The sequence below is a fragment of the Lepeophtheirus salmonis genome, chromosome 8 (assembly GCF_016086655.4).
Source record: "Lepeophtheirus salmonis chromosome 8, UVic_Lsal_1.4, whole genome shotgun sequence".
Taxonomy (NCBI): Eukaryota; Metazoa; Arthropoda; class Copepoda; order Siphonostomatoida; family Caligidae; genus Lepeophtheirus; species Lepeophtheirus salmonis.
Genome location: NC_052138.2, coordinates 27,811,596 through 27,832,689, shown reverse-complemented (window position 1 = coordinate 27,832,689; position 21,094 = coordinate 27,811,596). Strand labels below are relative to the sequence as shown.

At 31.8% G+C, this 21,094-nt stretch overlaps 1 long non-coding RNA gene across 1 annotated transcript; it reads right to left on the bottom strand.

Moving 5' to 3' along the window:
• Positions 1–12,618: 12,618 nt before the first annotated feature.
• Positions 12,619–16,182, bottom strand: LOC139906196 (uncharacterized). The gene is made up of 3 exons (XR_011781553.1): positions 15,574–16,182; positions 13,781–15,522; positions 12,619–13,722 (listed from the first exon to the last, which is right to left on the bottom strand). It is a non-coding gene; the product is annotated as an uncharacterized lncRNA (long non-coding RNA).
• Between the last annotated feature and the right edge of the window lie 4,912 nt (positions 16,183–21,094).

Sequence of the window (21,094 nt, the reverse complement as noted above, 5' to 3'; positions counted from 1 at the left end):
TGAAATATTGCCATGAGCTATTATTAACATAAGTACTTATCTATACATGATGTATATCTTTGAAACGGTGCCCGTACTTTCACCTCAAACTATTTTGCCTCAAACCATTTAGCTGTAGGACATTTCGCCTTAAAGTCATTTTGCCTTGAGGATATTTCAGCTTGATATGTAAATCAATGAGGTTTATAGGTCTTATTCTATATTTCTGGTTGAAATTGATGTTGCCTTTCAATTTTTAACCAAAATATGTCATTTTTATTACTATAAAACACATTAAAAGTTTGCTCTCCGTTGGAATAATGATGGAATTATACTCTGGCTCCATATTATGATTGTTCATCTGACCATGAGTCTTTTCTGGTATGTATAATCCATCATATCTAATGATAATATATAACGGAGTAGTGATTAGCACTTTGTTCGAATCGTTGTTCTGTTTGTTTATTTTTCTTATTATACTAATTTTATAGACTATTTGGGCCCATCTTGGAACACAATACAGATTCGATAATATGTATGTATTGAAATTTTAGGGAATAGTTCTTTCATTATTAATTTATATTTTAAGTCAAAATGTATTTAAGGCAAGATGTCCTGACTCAAAATGGTTTAAGGCAAAAGTACTGAGTCCACTTTAAAACGTAGATTAGAAATGACCCATTGTTTGTTTACTCCATAAATCTATATGGACTGTTTGATGAATAAGAATGTCTATTGGCGTGCCCACTCTCCAATTAAAACCTCACAGGATCTCAAATTGTAAATGCTGTCGAAAATTTTTAATCACTCTGTGGCTTCATTTTCTTGCGATGTAAACATTGTTTTTTCACATGATTATGTTTTTAGGCATAATTATCGTTTAGAATCTTATAAGGTGGGTCTGCTATACTAGCGCTTCGTATCTGGCAGACAAGTTGTACAGGATGTTACAGAGTTCCTTACTCCTTGGATTCATTTTTTTTTGTGATATAAACTTTACATTGAGCTTGGATTTCTCACATTTCATAATGTTTTCAGTCATAATTATCGTTTAAAAGCCGATTGAGTTTTTGCTGCGACACTAGCGCCTTGCATCAGCTGAAAATATATACTCGATGTAAACAGACATTATAGAGTGATGAAGCTTTATTTGGCGGGAGAGGGTTGCTGTATAGTGTTGTAACTCGATTCAAGATTGATTTTTATCCTATTTTTTTATAGAAAAATGTAGACGGACCTTTTGGTCATGGTCTAAACTCAAGCCGTGAACCAGCTCTGTCGAAATACATTTGCAAGCGAGGGCGTGTGTCTATTCAAATTATAGACTGGTGGCGCTAAAGTAATGCAATCTTACAGTTTTTTTGGAGCCATTACTGAGCACACAAATTAAAATCGTAGACTGAAATTTCCTTTCAAGAACAAAATGTCATTTTATCTCTCAAATGACTTTTACAAGGAGACCGATCTCGACTGAATTAGTTTAAATAATAACGATCTCAAACGAATCTAAGATTTTCAGACCGAAACACAAGACTAGTCTTTTTATCGCATCAATTCATGTATTTATATTACATAAACCTTCATTGTATCACTCAACCTTTCCTTCCCTTAAAAAAAGCAACAAAGAAAATTGGCTACAATTAATTACTGGAAATAAGGTCCAAAATTCTGACCTCTCTTCTTTTTCCATCTTACACCTAAAGACATGTCCGAATCTGAAACAATAGATCTCTTATTGAACAAACTTCCCTTAAGCACTTTGTTATAATAGATATCCGTCAATGACGTCACGATCAAGCCTTTTTAGTTATCTTGGAGGTGACTGTTGTGAGTTGTTCGTAGCTTAACAAGGGTCAATTCCAATTCAACGAACCAACGTTCGCAACACTTATTATGAGAAAAGAAATAGATATATCGACAGCTGACAACAAAATATACTCTATATTTTTGTGTTAAAGAAGTAACACGATATATATGTAGATATTAGTGTTCATGACTCTAAAAGTACATACGTTTTTCAATGACTGATGATTAGGACGGGTTCGATTTTAAGTTCCATATTAAGAACCTATTCACTTGCCAATTGCATCATTATATTCAACTGTTAGACTATTATACACAATTTATATAGAAATTATTTAAGATCAACAAATCAACGTTCAAAAACACTAATAAGGGACAAGAGATGTTATATGAACAGCTGTAACGAAAATAAATAAGATTTTAAAGATTGTGATTCAAACCAATTTTTAGTTACATACTAAGTAACATATGAGGGGGGTCTGAAAAGTTTCCGACTTAAGGAAGATACAAGACATTCGTTCTGATTTTTATTTTATTCTTCAACATGGGTCTCCTTGTAACTCTACAGGGACACTACTCCCAGTGATGATCACATCTCTGTAAACTTTCCGAATAGAACTCGGTGTTTTTCTCTGCAAAATATTTGACCTCGAGACACTTTCTGTTTTTAGCTCAATAACTCAGAGTTAGTTTGTTTACATGATACATCTCACGGGGGTTACTCCTCGGTCCTCCAGCAAACTCTGCCTGTGTTTGGAACGTGGATGGGAAATGAACAACTGATTTACAATTAGGGTGAGTTCAAGGGATAATATCTCAATGACATCATTTTTATGTGTTTATGTGATTTTTTGTGTGGGATATGAAGGGCTAATTATTATTTTATTTCCTCCTTCATTACCTTAATATTATTTAAAGAAAATTCAATAGATAACTCCAGTCTCATATCCAGTCATTTATTATTTTGAGTTACCTAATCTTAAAGAACGACATTTTCTTCTACATAATACGGACCTCAATTAATATTCTATGGCGTTGCTGTTGGTCTTTTGAAAATTGATTAGATATATTTTTCAAAAAGAAATGGAAAGAAAAAAAGAGTTGCTGAAGCCCCCTTCTTTAAATATTTTGGAGGTGCAAGTATTATGATTCATGTACGTGGGAAACTGATTCATGACTCAGAGGGATTGACTAATAATTTCATTAATTCTACCTTGGGTTCCATACCTCTTCTAAACCTTTTTTCACCACAGTGTTCATTATTGAGATAGCAAACTTATAAGACACACCATTATGAGCGAGGCTAGCTCATAATCAATCGCTAGCCTCTGGGGGGCCCCAAAAATCATCAACACCGAAACATAGTTACTTATTTAAATAGGTTTATTTTTTGAATATATATATATGATACAAATTTTAGACCCCTTCCCCCTCTCCAAGAGGCTAGCAACGCATCTGGGGTACACCATGGAACAAAAACTTTAATCTTGTTTATTGTTAGATAACATTAGTAACAACATGATGGAGTATCCCTCCTGACTAAAATTTTTTTATGTAATTTTTTGAAAATACAACGTTTTTTTGTCAAAAATGATTTGTCTCAATTACAGATTAATAGCATTTATTGTTGTCAATTAGAAATTTGATAAAAAAATTATTTCAAAAATTTTACTCAAGGGCGTCTGCAGGAATATATTTCGGGGTTGGGGACTTTGTTTTGGAAATTTTCTGGAAAAAAAAAAAAAATCTTTTCCTGCATAATTTTTGAAAATAAATTTTAAATTTTGGAACTCTATTTCTCCATAAATTTTTTTTAACCTCATGCAAAAAAAAATTATAACAACAATTCCTTGATTTAGGGGCTATATTTTATGGCTTATGCAAAAAGTTATTTAGCTTTTTCTGACTATTTATACAGGTTGATATCAATGGGCTTGAGCAAACGGAAAATTATATATAATTGTAGGTAAATATATTCTCAGAATCGATTCGGAAGAGGAAGTGTGGTCTTTGTGCATCTGCAAAGGGTGGGCTGAAGGGGGGGGGGAACCCTCCCAAGTTATGGATTTTTTGTTTTTGTACATAAAAAAATATATTTTTTTTAAATTATTTCCAAAAAGTTCAATTTTCTGAGAATAGCTATATATTAGTGAAATTATTTTCCAAAAAATGTAATATTTGTAATTGAAATTTTGAAAAAAATTTCAAAAAAATTTAATATTTTTTAAGTAACTCTGTATTTTTGAGGTTTTTTTAAAATTTAATGTATGAAACTTTCATTTCCACATTTTTTTGCAAAAAGTTTAATATTTAAATTTTTTTTCCACAAATTTAAATTTTTTTTACAATAGCTGTAAATTTATGAAATAAAAAATAATTGAAATTTAAGAAAAAAAGAATATTTTTGCTCGATTACCTTTGGATTTTCGATTTTTTTTGCGAATAGTTATGGATTGTAGAAAAAAAATTAATTTTTTTGTGAATAGCTGGGTATTTTAGAATTTTTTTCAAACAATTTGATATTTGAAATTTTATTCTTGAAATTGTTTGCCAAAATATATAATTTTTTAATTGTTTTTGCAAAAAAATCATTTTTTTCATTATTATTTTTTTTTTTTTGTCTCAAAGATTAAATATTTTTCCGTAAAGATTTTTTGTTTGTGATTAGCTATGGAATTTAAAAAAAATTTAAGAACCAAGCCCCCAATCCTCTACCCAAAAAGAAAAATATATATATATATAATCCTGCGGATGCCCTTGTTAATAGAAATGTTTCTAACTAGAATCAGCCATATTAATTTAACAATAGAAGAGGAACTATGTATTTACTTCATAGTGCTGATTCTCAAAACTGTTTCTTGAATAAAAATGCAATGGAAAAGTACGTACCGAGTACATCGATTATTTATGACTCATGCTTTTAACCAAAATTCCCCTTTATTCATTTGCGTACTTTTTTTCTTTCTCCATTGAAAATCTTTTTAAAAGTACGCAAAAACTTGTTGAAAAACAAGCTTTTTGAGTGTTATATTGTTTTTTAGCTCTATAAATACACTGAACTGTCTAATATTTACCCACCATATCTTCGCTGGGGTGTATTACTACCCCAGTGACTGAAATATCCTTGTATGCGTGTATCATATTTCTGCTCAATTTCTATCAAAATTCTTCAATACCTCCCCCAACAAAGATGAAGTCAGGCTATGTTTTCTCCTCTGTTTGTTAGTTAATTTGTCTGTTGTTCACCAGGATTACGACACGACAAAAGTTACAGATCAATTTTGAACTAACTTTATAAAGAAGATTATAAGGGCTGCGGTATCTTTTCGAGTCGTGGAAACAAACTGAACTAAAAACATCTTAACTTTCCAAAAAATGTATTTATCAACAAACAGTTTTTTTGGAGGTTGTACAAGAACATATACGAAAGAAATATATTTAATGCAGTTGTTTTTGGCTTCAGTACAGCGTCTGAACCACGAGCAGGCCTTGGTAACGACATCCTTGAGAAGGTGGCTGTTGATAAGATCCTCCCTGCTCTTACATACAGCCATGTTTTGTATCTCTCCGCCACACCCCACACATATAAGTCCATAAGGTTAGAGTCAGGTGAGCTATGAACCCAAACTTCAGGGAAGATGATGTCAAAAAAGTTGTCAGCAATCAATTTTTGCAACTTTCTTGTATCTTTTTTTACATTTTGTACGACTTGTTTCTGACAGTCTTCTCATTGTCGTTTATCTCTCTAGCTATGGCTCTCATGGACTGCTCGGAGTTGATATGGTGGATATCCTCATGAGGACTACGTCTCGTTTCTACCCCTGGGAGACTGTAAATAGATACATACCGCTGGCGACAGCTGAAAAATCTCCATACTACTAATTAGCTAATTTGGCTTAAGGTCAATATTCCATTTTGTGTTTGAAATATGAGCTGCCAAACTCAGGACTCAATTATCCCTTTATATCGTCACAGTAAGAGGCCATTAATTTTGGAGAGATATTATAAAACGTGGCTATTTAGGATCCAAAATGGACAACGTCAACAGCGTCACATCTCTAAATATAAGTTCAACCCATCAACGTTCAGCACTAATAAACAGGGATGGGAGAGTTGAATAATTCGCAGCTGACAAAGAATACGATATTAAATTTATATGTAAGTGATATTGTTTGTTATATAATCGTTTAAATATATTAATTAGTAAAGGAACGACGTCGAAATAATTTGGAATATAGGAAAATTAGGTCTGTCAATCTGTGTTACTTGGGAGGCCTGAAAAAAGTATTAGGAGATGAGACTTACAAATTAAGAAACGACAGCTGTGCTATTATCAGAACAATAAATATAAACTAAAAATTTAATATTTAGACACAAACTGGGTTTGAATATTTTTACTTCTAGCAATGAAATTGGAAGACGATCATGTAATCGACTTGTTGGTTTGTCTGTTTGTAAGCAGGATTACGGGAAAATGTTACAGACCAAATTATATAAGACTATGTTGGAAGATTATATATTTTATCATTAATGAATTTTTTGGAGAAAAATTTAAAATATTAATTTTTTTCGAGAAAAATTTCAAAAATCCATACCTATTTGCAGAAAATGAAATTTTGTAGAAAAAAAAAGTAAATAAAATAAATTCCAAATATTAAATTCTTAGTAAAAAATAGAAATTCCTGAATTTGGTTGGAGGCTACAGTCCTTTTAGCCAACCCCTGAAGAGACCCATCATTATTTTTAAATTTCCTTGTATTTGAACTCTTACAAACTAAGCACGATTTAAATCTCATAACTTTTTTTTATTTTAAAAGGGAGAACTGTTGAGACTTGGAGATTGTATTATGTAAAGTTTTTAGGAATAAATTGTCTATACACTTATTTTGTTTACATCAACACTTGTCCGACCGTCTGGGACATACAAATTCTTCTATTGGACAGGTTAATAAAGTGTGTAGACTGTCTGACAGACGGACATATCGTCCCAATTAATGCAAATAAATTTCGTTTTGACATGTTGCACAGTTATTATCATGTTTAATCATTTTAGTAGGACAGGTTAGGAAAAAAAATAACATAAAGCCATCTACACACATCCTAGATGTAGTAAGCCACCTTGACAGCTCTTGTATTTGAACATGAATTCTTCCTGGGATTGTGAACAAGGCTCCTTGCTTAATTTACTCTCCCAAAAAGGCCAATAATTATGACTTATCACTTAAAGTAAATCGATCTTGCAAAAAAAACAACTATTTTGCGACTACAAAACGACTAGTAACAGAAAGATTTAAATATAAAAAATCGGATGCCGATTCTGATGTAATTCTTGTAAAAATTCCGAATGCCGATTCTTAAATATTTTATTTAATAATGAAAAAATACAATTTTGCGTAAAATTTCTAGGATTTATAATTAATCAAATAAATTGCATTCCTTTATTTAATGTAACGCGGCGAGTTTTTCCCAATGTGAATTTTCTTAGGGTGAGTAATCCCACGGCAAACTTTCCAAAGGTGAGCTCTCTTAGATCCATATAAAGATCTTATTTAAGTATCTCACACAAAAAGACAAAACTACAGAGAATACTGAAGCTAAATAAATATTTTTGTCCTTAAATGGTTGTAACAAAAAGTTTCTAGAATCAAGCTATGGGTATGTTGTATGCATAGTTGAAGTATTTTTCTCTCTTGAATTGGTAACAACAACTGATCTTGCTGTAATTATTTTCACAATACACTTTGACAGAAGATCATTGTGCCACTAGACACATTGATTTAAGAACGCCCCCAAAAATCAAAATGGTGAATAATTTTGGTATAGGAGCAAAAAACAATAATTTAATATATTATCTACATAAATTGGGGTCTTAGTTTGGGGGGGGGGGATCAAAGAGACAAGTGTATGAGTGACTCTTCATTTGCACCCCTCTGGTGGCAATATTGCGTTGATACTAAAGTTGAACTAAAGTAAAATTACATACATTCTGCCAAAAAAGTACTGGGAATTGTTAACTTAAATTCCCTGCGCTAAAGAGATTTTAAAAACTTTTTTATAGGGGGCAGCACTGTCTTTCATTATGATGCCATGTTTGAGTGCGATCTGTAGACAACACTTTGTTTGCAAGAGCTGGAATAGTCAGTCTACTTCATTAGTGATCCACGATTTCTATAATGAACGAAATTATATAACAAAGAGTTTGCCTTAAATTTTGTGTTGCAAAGGAAATTTAATGTGCTGACGCACTGAAAATGTTAGAAAAAGCTTTTTGGGAAATCAGTTTTATCAAAAAACCCGTGCATATGAGGGGTACAAAGAGGCTGTGAGATCGTAGCTCAAAAGTCAAGGTGACGCCCATCGTTTTCTTCGATATCTGCGTTCAGGTGCATCATGTATTCGTTCCGAAGAAGGAACAAAAGGTCAATAAGGAGTAGTATATGGGCGTACTATGGCGTTTGTGTTAGAAAATCCGTTAAAAAAAAGTCCAGAATTATGGAAGAACAACTCGTGTATTTTACACGACGATAACGCTACATTACTCAGAGCCACGATTGTAAGTGAATTCAAAGCCAAACACGCAATCAATACCATCAATCAACCACCATATTAACCGGATTTAGCATTGTGTGACTTTTTTTGTTCTCCCAACTTAAATTGCCATCCCGTGGAACCCGTTTTGAGTCTATTGAATCCATAAAACAAAATTCGTTGAAGGAGCTATAGGTCATGCCAAAAAGTGCATATAAAAATGTTTCGAGGACTGAAAAAAACTAGACAAATGTATATGACATCAATGGAGATTACTTTGAAGGCGACAAAAGAAATTTTACTGATTAAATGTGCAATTTAATGTTTCATTTAACAATTCCTAATTACTTTTTTGACCAAATGTATATACAAAGTCAAGCTTTCTGTAATTTTTGGTTACCAAGCACTTCTCTGTCCTGAGTAAGTATTTTCCTATGGTACTCATGTTACGGCATAGTTGCATAGTTTTTTTGTATCCTGTTAGAGTAATAAATACTTTTGTGCGAGAGTGATATATACATATGATACGGGCGGGACAGGGATTAGGCCCTAAGTTTTCATCCAATCTAAGAAAATAGCTAATATGAGATTTTATTATGAAAGCCTTTGATCTTATTTAACAATGCTTATTTTATTAAACATGAAGTCGTTGAAACCTGGCTCGTCGAGAAAAAAAATCTTGTTGAAATAGAGGAAATGCTAAATAGAACTATTAAGTCTCTTGAAAGCGGAGATGTTAATACCAATTTTTATTCAATGGTAGTAAGTATACACTCTGGACACGATTTCAAGACTCTCAAGTATTAAAATCATTTCGGCATAAGATTTTTAATCATACCACGTGACGTTATTAAAACAGGTATTTGCACTGACCCGATGCTTCATTGTGAAAAATTGAAACACGGAGTTTTTTTAAATTAAAAATCCTTAAATACCTGTTTCTAAAATAATTATAAAAGTCATTAGAAAAAAATGAGGAATGTCTTTTCTGAAGCAGGTCAAAATATTCTGGTATCCCAAAATGCGTGGGCCCACACTTTTATCTTGGCGTTAGGCCCCGCTCACGGTAAAACTGATCCTTGGTCACTTTTGATTTATAAAAAAGGTAGTAGATATATTTACAGAAGCATACTCTGGGTCATTTTCAATATTAGTTTGTACCTTCTGACGACACAAATGATACACTTAATTCATTATATTTTTCGTTACGTACCGTGAGGGGATTTTTAATCCACAATCAGTTTAGACCCTGAGATCTATGTTTATGAAAGTATGTTTATCAGATTCAGCTGCATAAGAAAAAATACTAAATCTTTGTGATGTCTCTTAATACTGGGGGTCCTGGGCGCACATCGAAGGAGGTTATTGAGTTTACGAAGCTACCCCAAATAATCTAATTACAGTGTTTCCTAGGCTTTCAAGGAGTCTGATGGACCGGGAACACCTGCAAGGAAGACTCATGATTGTTTTGGGCTAATAACTGATAATAAAATAATTGTTTACACGATTAAAATGAATGGATCTCGCCGGATCTGAACCACGTGGACAACTTGTGTGGGGCACCTTGGAGAGAGAGTCCAATAAATGTGCACATAACGCTGTTGACTCCTTGCGACCTTTCATTCTCGTGGTAGTGACCAACATGGGCAATTAGTTACTCATCAAGGCCTGTGCCAAGTTCAGGGCCAAGTAGGAGGCTGTAGTTGAAGGTGGAGGTTGTGGGTTTGAGGAATTGGTTTAACTATAATGGAAGCCTTCATGTAAGAGCAAAATATTTGTGAATTGCTGTTTAATTTTGGGAAAGTATTTTAGTATATTATCCTTAAATTTTCCGGATTTAAAATCCCCACCTTGTATACGTGGTTTAAGCTATTTTGCCTTAGGACATTTTACCTTAAAGTCATTTCGCCTAAAGGATATTTTGCCTTAAAATATAAATAAATAAGGTTTATACGTCGTTTTTGTTTATTTTTAGTTTAAATTGATGTTCCCTTTGACATTTTAAATCAAAATATGTAATGTTTATAACTAAAAAAAACCTTAAATTGTGTTGATGTTGGAATAATGATGAGATAGTGTCCCAAAATTACGATGCATACTATCAAAATCTCAGTATGTAATGAGTTCGAACCAGAAACAAAACATGTAATGTTATTAATATAATAAGAAAAATAAACAACCATTCAAGGTTGTTTATAGTAATAAACATTACATATTTTGATTCAAAATTTATATATTAAGGAGGAAACTCCTTAATAAGGTAAAATGGCTTTAAGGCAAAATCTCCTGAGTTTAAGGCAAAAGTACCTAGCGCCATACGTAGTCTGTTAACTCAGAAATAACCCTTATTTCACCATGTACATACTTACAGCCCAATATTTCTTTGGAATATCATTTCTGTGAATTAGAAGGTTTGGATTCAAATTAATGGATACTATTAACTATAGTAAAGAGTCTTTATTTGATTCATAAGAAGGCTATTTTGCCACCCATATGGCCCCATTGAAATAGAAACCATCACTTTCCAATTATTTCATCGTGATGAGTAAGTTTTGTTGGTCTTAGTGCAATTTACAGGACCTCCTCGAAGGGATTCATCATGCCTATAATTTTTTTGAGTTATGTTAGTCCTTATTGAGTTGGATTAAATAAAGTTCAGTGACGTCATCAGTAGCGGACAATATAAGCTTTAGGACTGAACTGTACCAGGGCGAGACTAAATTGGAAGGGGCTGTAGTCTTTAGTCCAAAATAAGCACCGACACACGTTCTATAATTTGTCCATATAAATTGACAAACATTTTTGAGAAAAATCGTTCTATTTTGTATTTGTATAACATAGTATGTGGCACTTCCTCTAAGGGAGTCCCCCCCCCCAAATTAAGGAATTCTTAATTTTTGATAAGAAAATTTTAATATTTGAAATTTAACTTAATTATCCCAAAAATTAAATTTTCTGTGAATTCCTGCGGGTTTTTGATATTTTACTAAAGAAATAGTATATTATAATTTTTTTTCGAAAAAATGTCATGTTTTGTAAACAGCTGTGGATTTTTGTATTTTTTTTTGCCAAAAAATTTAATTTTTTGGCAAAAAAATCTATAAATTTTAGAAATATTTTTATTTAAAACTTAATTTGTTAAGAATAGCTATAAAAATTTTACAAAAAAAATTCAAAAAATTAAATTTTATGTGAACAGCAGTAGATTTTTGAAATATTTTTTTCTTTTTTCGAAAAAATTTAATTTTTCCAAATTTTATTTCAGAAATATTTAATTATTAATTTTTTTTCATAAACCAAACCCATCAACTCCAAAATAGATATTTGAAACAGAGAACACCCCTGAATAGAGTCCATAAAAGTACTACTAAATAAACATTTAGGGGCCCCGACATCTCTGGCCCTTGTTGACTACGGCACCTCATTAAATATCTCAACCTCTCCTTCAAAACAAATAACAATTTGTTTCAAATATAAATAACCAGAAACAACAACAACTTATTCTTTCAAGCATGTTAAGTTGAAACGCTCAGTTTTCCATAATCCTGGTAGCGTACGTATATAATGTGTGTTGCAATACCTTCTTTTGAAGAGTTTTAATTTTGTAATGGTAAAAGTAAGCTATGGTTATATGCTTTTATTGTATACATGTATATGTTGTCGTTTCCTATGAAGGAAAAGAAAAACAAGATAAGAGGAGAGGAGAAGAGAAAAAGATGAAAAAAAACCTCTTATTTTAGCATCAGTCAATCTGATTACTTACTACTTTGTCTCCTTTCTAATCATTTGAAATCCCCTTTGAGTCAAACAGAGTGGCTCGGAAACTCCGGTAGGGGAATCCTAAGACTATCAAAAAATTTATATAATATCGTAATAACTCCTTTTTATTGGAAAACAGGGGCACCTGTAGGATTATATTTTGGGAGGGCTTGGTTTTTGGAATTATTTTTGAAAAAAAATCTGATAAGGTAAATTTTTATCAAAAATAAAATGAACAATTACTTACACAAAAAAATTCAAAAATCCAAAGCTATTCGAAAAAATTTCAAAAATCCACTACTGTTAACAAAGCATAAATTTATGAGCAAAAAAATTTCAAAAATCCCCATTTCTTCTCAATAAATGAAATTTTTTGGAAAAAAATTTAAAAAAAAAAAAAAAATGAAATTTTTTTCAAAAATCCATAGCTATGCACAGATAATTTAATTTTTTGGGAAAAAAAATTGAAGAATTAAATTAAATTTATGAAAAAAAAAATTAAACTGTTAAATTTTCTATTAATAACCAAAATTTTCCTTGATTTGGTGGTGGGGGGAGGGCTACATCTCTCCAGCCCACTCCCTGATAAAGTCCCGGGACAATGCGATTCATCATTGGAGTCCTCTAAACAATTCACAGATAATTACGGTTTGAATTAGAAATATTAACAATTTTTGCCTATCTTCCCCTTCATGGAGTTTACATGAAAAGCTTTAGGGGTATAAAATCGTCTATAGGTATACATAGTAATGAAGATCATGTGTATTTTGGATGCGTTAAAAAAAAAAGAAGAAACCGAACATCTACATGACCACCCTGACAATTTGAAGATTGTTTTGAAGGAGAGCAGCTACGAACAGCTGTGACAAGGGAGGAGAAGGAGAAGGAAATAAACAAGAACATGGACAGGAATGTCTCCAATGTCGATCATCTATTCTACTCTGAGTCCTACAAGGACTTGAAAATATAACTCCCTAATAGATACTCAATGTTGCTCTCCCCGTATTTTATGAGGACACACAAATGTTCAATCATTTCAATGATGACAACAGCTCAGGGTAATAATGTAGACTCTTCAGTGTACCAACTAAAAAAAAGCAAAAAACGGGGGAGTTAAAGGAAATACAACCAATTTTTATCACTTAGTATGCACACAAGGCATATTTAATTCGCAAAATGTCAAAAGAGTTCTTTTTAAGCCACTAGAGTGATTTTGTAGGATCATTTGTGGCCATTTTTCAGCCTCTGACCCGTTCTCAAGCCTATACATTCAATCTCCAAATCTTGATCTGTATCCATTTTCATTGAATTCAATTTCCTCTAGTTCTTCATATACAGTGTGTTTTAGAATTACGGTCCTTCAAAAAATCACAAAACAATTAACAATTTTGCCCATTTCCTTCTTGATGGAGTTTACTTGACAAGCTTTAGAGGTAAGGTGATGTCTATTTGGTATGGACACGAGATAATCGGTCATATCTCTTTCAGAACGATGTTAATATATTTCCTTTTATGCTACTGGTGTGGTTTTGAAGGATCTTTTGTGCCTTAAGATACCCTTTTCAGACTCTATATGGTTCTCGAGGCTACATATGTGAGTTCAAAATCATCATGATCTGCGTCCTTGCTCCTCAAATTGATTTCCCCCTGGTTCTTTAATTACAATGTGGTCTAAAATTAAGGTTCTATCAAAAAATATTAAATTACTCACAGATAATTACGTTTTATATTAGAATTATATGTTTTAATAATTTTTTACAGTTTATATTAATAATAACACTATAATATTGACCGATATCCCATTCAATGCCCCTCTTCAGAACGGAGACATCATCTCATAAACTAGAAGCTAGTACACACTTAAATTGTACACCAAAGTAGCGAAACGCGCCTGTTAGATTGAAAAATAAACGGTCATAGAATAATACTATTTTTTCCCCACGCAAGATCTCGTTTTTATGATATTATCACAGATGACGTCACTATATCATTTCTTTAATACAACATTTATTCCCTTATCAGAATTTACCTTTTTAATTTAGTCAAAATGGTGAATTTATTATAGAGGTTCACCATGGTTAGTTATCCAGTAATATTAAAGTACATATATTCAACCCCCCTAGCGGACAAAAAAAGTTTCGCATTGACCAATACCTTCTACCAATATTGATCACGTGATCTTCGTTTCATTAGTTTGTTGTAAATACTTTAGTACGCATAACGTTCTCCGAAATATTTGCCTCCATGGCAGGGAGTACTTGTTTGCCTCTCTTTTGACCATAGCCTACATAGCAAAGTCAATGGGGTTACGATCAAGAAAAGAGGGGAGAGAGTCAAAATTGTCTTTGCACTTCATTGCCTTATGATCTGGGGGCCCATTCTTCTGAATGAATTAAAGCCCTTAATGGGACTCTAATTGTGATCCGCCCTGCATATTCAATGCCCCCATAGAGTAAAAGAAAAGACCACTAATTAAATACCATAAGTCTTTCAAACTTTAAAGTCTAGAAATTCAACTATAAAACCACAAAAATCCAAAAAAAATCTCCATTTATCCTGTAAAAGTTCTTTTTTATTATTATTAAATAACTTTTCTCTCTTTCTCCCTAAATGACGTCATTTATCCAATCCCATCTACCCATGCACAAGTTACAATGTGTGTACAAGTTGTAACTTGTACAAATAGACTGTGCAAATGACAATTTGCACCTCACATAACGCCTCATTGAAGCAAAACTTTGGGCATATCACTTCATTTTGATCTAATGAAAAAAGAATATTTATCATGTATTTACGAGTAATACAACTGTGGGTATTAGATCTTTGTGCTATAAGTCCGTCATTTTCATCAATATAGTCAAAAATTACACCATTAACATATCAATAATATTCAATATTTGCATTATCCTCATCATTATTACCCTAAAACCTTCTGTCAAAACTTTTCATCCCACTTTTTTAAGTTGCAACTTGTACAATTTCCTTATAATACAAGTTACAACATGTACAAATCCCCAAGTCGTAGTCAACATATGTATTTATCACCTCATAGCATAGTATGAGTCAATCACGAATGAACGGCCTATGAAGAACCATCATAAAAAGTATTATTACTAAGCAGAATGTCACGAAATATAGAAGAGGTTGTGTAAAAATAATAAATAAAAGATTTACCGAAAAATAATTTTAATTTTGCTCTGCTATGGGGTTTTCTTCTTCTTTCCTCCTTTTTTTTTTTTTTTTTTTTTGTTCGTTCAGGGAAAAAAACATGTATGTCTACAATAACTATTGTAGATTGAATTACAAAAAGGAAAAAAGAAGAAGAGAAGAAGAAGAAGAACTATTGCCGAAAAACATTTAGAAATATTTTTTATTTATCATGATCCATTTTAGTAGTATATGTATATGAGGTTTTGTAGCTTAACCAGGATGGATTCAGTGTCGATGTGGTTACTAAATAATAAAATAAATAATACTATATATAAATATCTCTCTCTTTGTTACGTCGTCTCTTCTTCCTTCTTCCATGCTATCATATACAATATACATACATATTATAAAACAGAAGTTTTGAAGGCCAAAACACACGTGAAACGTTCCTTCTTCGACTGCTTCTTCTTCTCTCTTTTCAGGTACAGGGTAGGACGTGGACCAGACATCATACATAGAGTATACATATAAACATAGGTGGATATTTTATATATACGTACACAGTACTAAACTTACTCAATCGGAAATAAATAATATTTTATGTATATATACATTAGTTGCGCCGAATTAAGACCCATCGAATGGAATAGTATCACAAATCTCTCCATGGAAGGAGCGAGCGAGCTTTACCTACATAATATCAATACGTATTTAGTAGGACTTGCTAGATGTAAGATTTGACTGACTAACTAATAAAAGGAAAATAAAGAAAAACTAAAACCTGATCCGGCCTTGATATTTTGAAGTTTATTCCTTTCCTAAGATTTTTAAATGTCCATTGAAATTTGAAGTAGATGAAGAAAAATAAAGGATACAATCCATCGAAAAATTCGTGTAGGAAATGATTTAGATTATTTAATTCATACATTACAAATAGTAATATTTACTATTTTAGATAGGGACTGTTTTGATGTGACGTCATCATTCTACATAGTTGGGAGGAAAGTCAACTTATACTGCACGTCCAAGTGATAATATCTCAATGACGCAGAACCATTGTTGAGTCAGTCCTTATTTATTCAGTCTAGTCCAATCTTAGGAACGGTCCTATCAGCCCTTGGGGCAAGTCCGTATGACTGTAGGTCCTTCGGACTGTCAATACTAGAATTGATTAAACAAAAACGAAATAAATTTGAGTCACGTCATCAAGAACAGAAATTTATATTTTTTAAAGAATACTATGCAGATCTGAACTCGACTGGATCGAGACTGAAATGAATGGGACTTGAATCCTACCTAAATAAGGACTCACACAACACTACACAGGACCACATTGTGATGTGTGTATATGGCTTTTTTAGGAGGGGGAGCATAGGCCGAGTTTAAATTGCTTCTAGGGGGGAGGAGGCAGTTTCTATTTTTTTTCATACTTTGTATAAAAAATATAATTGTTCACATAATAAATATTGCGAGACAGGAGCCCTCTGGTCCACTAACTCCACCTATGGAGAGGATGGAGGACTAATTATCAGAAGTAGGAATAGGTCCTTACACTCAGTGTGTCAGCAGGGGGATAAAGGGGCTGTAACCCCTCCCCCCCTGTGATAGAATTTTTGTCTTGATCCTAGAAAAATTAATGGAAAAATAGGGGAACAAAAAATGTTTAAAAGATTTTTTTTAAAAGGTCAATAAATCTAAGCTCCCCATCCCCCTCAAAAAAAAAATATATATAAATATAATCTTGCAAACGCCCTTGACAACTGCAAATCCAAGTTAAATCCTTGAATATTTCATTGTGTCCAGTACTCCAGTAATATTCTTTGAATATTTTCAAAGGTACTACGATTAATTAGAGCTCATTTTTAGTCCATAATTACAAAAGTTTTGGGTTAGGGTCTTTCTTGAGTTAATAAAAATATGGATACTGTTTTCTGGTGATGCCATCATTCTGTAAGTTGTTCAATCTATAAGATGAGGAGGATAATCCAATACGAACCAAATGTCTAAAAAATGTCTCAAATGTCATAAATACTTAATTTGTGAATTAAGGAAAATGGCAAAATATTGCCTTTAGAGTATACAAAATTTAATACCCTCTTGTTGTATAAGACATCAGTGAAAATTTTTTAACAACGAGCGTGTAAAGTTATAGCTTAGAGCGGCATACTAAAAAAAAAGGAGAGTACATATTTGTAGAATTGGAGTGAGAATATCTAATGATAAAGTGTAACCACATGTGTGTGAGTTCATGAAAAATAGAGAGTAAAAAATATATATTGTTAAAGCAATTGGCGTCTGTTCGTTGACGAATTATAACTCTGAGCAATGTCGAATTCTCCCGCTAATATATTACATAGTATATGTTGGTTTTTAACTAACTAGGTAGGTCTAGAAGACTACTTTTTCTACTAATATTATATATAACAAATCCGACCGTATATCGGTCAAAAGGCGCTTCTTGTTTTTATTCCATGGATTGAATTACATTTGCTAACGTGTTCCCAAATACGAATGGGTACCATTTTACGCATAAATATGTGTACTATTTAAAGATTAGTTAATTTTGGTCGAAGGCAGGCACTATCTGGTCACATCCGGATATTACACTAATAATCTACTAAATAAATGGCGTCCCTGTAATTTCCGATATAATAACTTTTTGACGATAAATTAATATGTTTGGGAAAAAGAGTTAAAAAAAGGAAAATTTAAAAGTAGTCGAGTAGTAAATTTGTTGTAAAATGAACTTTTGAAAATTTTATCAAAATGTATTTCTAATTTTGATTTATATTTTTAACTTTGAAGTACGGGAGGGTGATAATTATATACACCAAGCCCCATACAAAAACTCTGTTGAATATTTAGCCATCGAATCCGGCCTCTATTTACGTTCTGATATAGGGATTGTTTTTGCATGAGGTAATCATTCTACAACTCACCGATTTGGAGAAGGAAAATACAACCAACTTTTTAATTGTCATAATTATAACATAAATAAATAATGCTCTCTAATATTGAGCATTTTTCAATTACATAATAATTGCAGGAGACACCAGATAGGGGATCAAACTAGGTCCCCTATATAAACATAAAATGGACTTTTTTACATTAAATTTTGATAAAACTTCATTTAAATGGCTTTCAGAGTAAAAAAAGACATAATGCCTGCATTAAATACTACTTAATGCCAATGATGAACAATCATACTAGAATATACTGAAAATAACTAAAATGGCTTATTTCTCATCTTCAGATAAGATATCTAGTTCAAAGTTTGAAAAAAAGACAAAAAGTTATTTATTTCCTCAATGAAGATTAAAATTCCCCATTATTTTGCACTTATTAATGATGATTGACATTATACTAACCTATAAAAAACATGTGATAAGTTTGATTTTAAAGCTGAGAATGTAAAAAAGGATGCGTGCTATACGCGGATCATCATATTTTCCTAAATTATTATTTATTTATTTATTTTAATATTGTACAATTTCAGACAAAAAAACTTATTCAATGCTATTTATATGTTATAAAAATGTCTATCAAAATTATTTAATACAAAATAACTTAAATTGTATTTTTAATATCTATATTCACTAAGTAAAAGAGTTTTTGTATTTATTTCTAATTTTTTCGAAATGTGGGACCTAAAGATGACCTCGTAGGACAATGCAATTTTGCATAGGTCATTTTCATACCTTATGACAAATTTTCCACCCTTCTAGCTGTAATCGAAATTCAAAAAAGTAGAAAATCCATTCTTAATTATTACGTTAATTGACGAATATTTCTATATGTTACACGAAAAAAGTAGCTAGTTTTCGCGTTTTTCTGATCCATCAGCAAGTAACAACACAAGAAAAAATAAGTTTTGTTAATATGTCTTTTTTTTTAAAGCCTTATTGTAAAGGATACAAGATGATTTGTATGTTATCCGGCCTAAGCCATTTAAACACTGCTTATGGTGTGCTAAAATTCTACATTTTAAATGCAAATTAAGTTATTAATGCCATGAGGTAATGGATATATGTCGTATTCTTAAACGTATTTCAATTTCATATAAGCAAAAACACATAAAAAAAAGGGAGAAATGCACTGAAAAGTCCCGGGCTTCAAAGATAGATGGTACATATTTTTTTGAATTCACATTCTCAGTGTGTACCAACCTTCAAAAGACAGCCTTTAAAATTCCATGACAATTTTTTCTTTAGTTTGTGATTTATTGTCCTGTTTGTTTATTTCTAGAACAATGGATCAAGAACAAATTTGTGTTATTATTTTACACTGATTATTGATGGAAAAAAATACAGTTCAAGGAAAGTAATGGCCTGAAAAATTTGTTATAGGGACTCCGTTCCATGAAGTGAATAAAAATAATAACAATTGAAAAAAAGACAATTTTGAACCTATTAAAACAAATGTTCTTTGTTCTGCATGGGACTTTTAAGCCCAACTTAACTAAAGTTCAATAGTGATTTCATTTCTAACTGATGCAGTCAATCACTTTGGAATAATTTGTAAGCAGAAAAGGGGGAGGCCAAAGAAATTCGTACCAGATGATAATATCAACCAAGGACAACCAAAACAATATGTAAAGCAGGGTGTCAACAAGAAGGAGCTGGTTGGGCTATAGCCCATTTAATACTGGCCAGAGAAACAATTTTAATTTTTTTAATCTTTTCAAAAAATTAAAAAAAAAAAACGAAGTCTCCATCCCCCACATATAATCCTACAGACACCCCTGTAAAGAAAGCGGAGAAAGAACGGCTGAGCATCTTACCCCATTATCCCCTATCTATATATAAGTACTTAACTATTTGATAATCATAAAAAAAGAACCATTCAGATCATAGACCTTGCAAAATTATACGAGAAGGAAATCAATGTCTTTGTTTTTAAGAAAAGACAAGAAAAAAAAAACAAAAAAAACTAGATGTCAAGAAAGGAAAAGTAAAAAATATTATTTTTGATAAGAAATGAATGAAATTCCGTAGAAACTTAATAGACATATGAGTTTCAATACCCTCTTGGACGAAGCTCGTAAGTCAAAGCAATTTATACCTCAAGTAGAGTTGACATTTATGTAAGGAAAGAAGGAGCACCATAAAATGTTGGGAGCGATACATATGGTACTGCTGAATTAATACTTTTGTTAATATCCGCTGCTTGTTATATGCTTTGTTTCTGTTCTTTTGGGAGAGTGGCGTGAAATAAATTGTTAGTGTGAAGAGAAGAAAGAACTGAAGAGGTTTAGTTGCTTATCTTTGTACATAGTGCCATCTTGTTGAAACTAATCATTTTCCAGATCAATACCATCCCATTCTGTCCATTAAAAAAATCATTAATCCTCTCACGATAGTGCAATCCATTCACCATAACTGTTGCTTCAGACTCTGAGATCTTATGATTTAAGACCTTGTTACTTTTTCCATTGGAGCCACGTGAAAGATAACATTGAAATAAACTTCCAGTCATTTATATCAAAAAATACAACTTTTCAATGAATATCAAAATACCACCTTTGATTGGAAAACCTATTTACAAAACTATTAGGCTCTCTTTAAAAAGGTATATACGTTATAATTTTTTTTTGGAAAAAAATCATTTATTTTATTTAAAAACAAAATAAAATTCGTTCAAATTTTTTTACCTTTTTTTTTTAAAAAAATCACTCTCAAATTAAAAAGAAAGTTTATTGTGTCTTCTAAAAAAGTCATTTGTCAGATTTCTTATATATGAAAAGCACAAAATTATTCTGTATAAATTGTCAAAAAAAAAGTCATGCTTTATCTTTGAAAAAAATCTTTGGACGCCCCTGATAACATCACTATTACGTAATTTGGCCCTCACTAACAAATACATTTCAGCGCCTCTG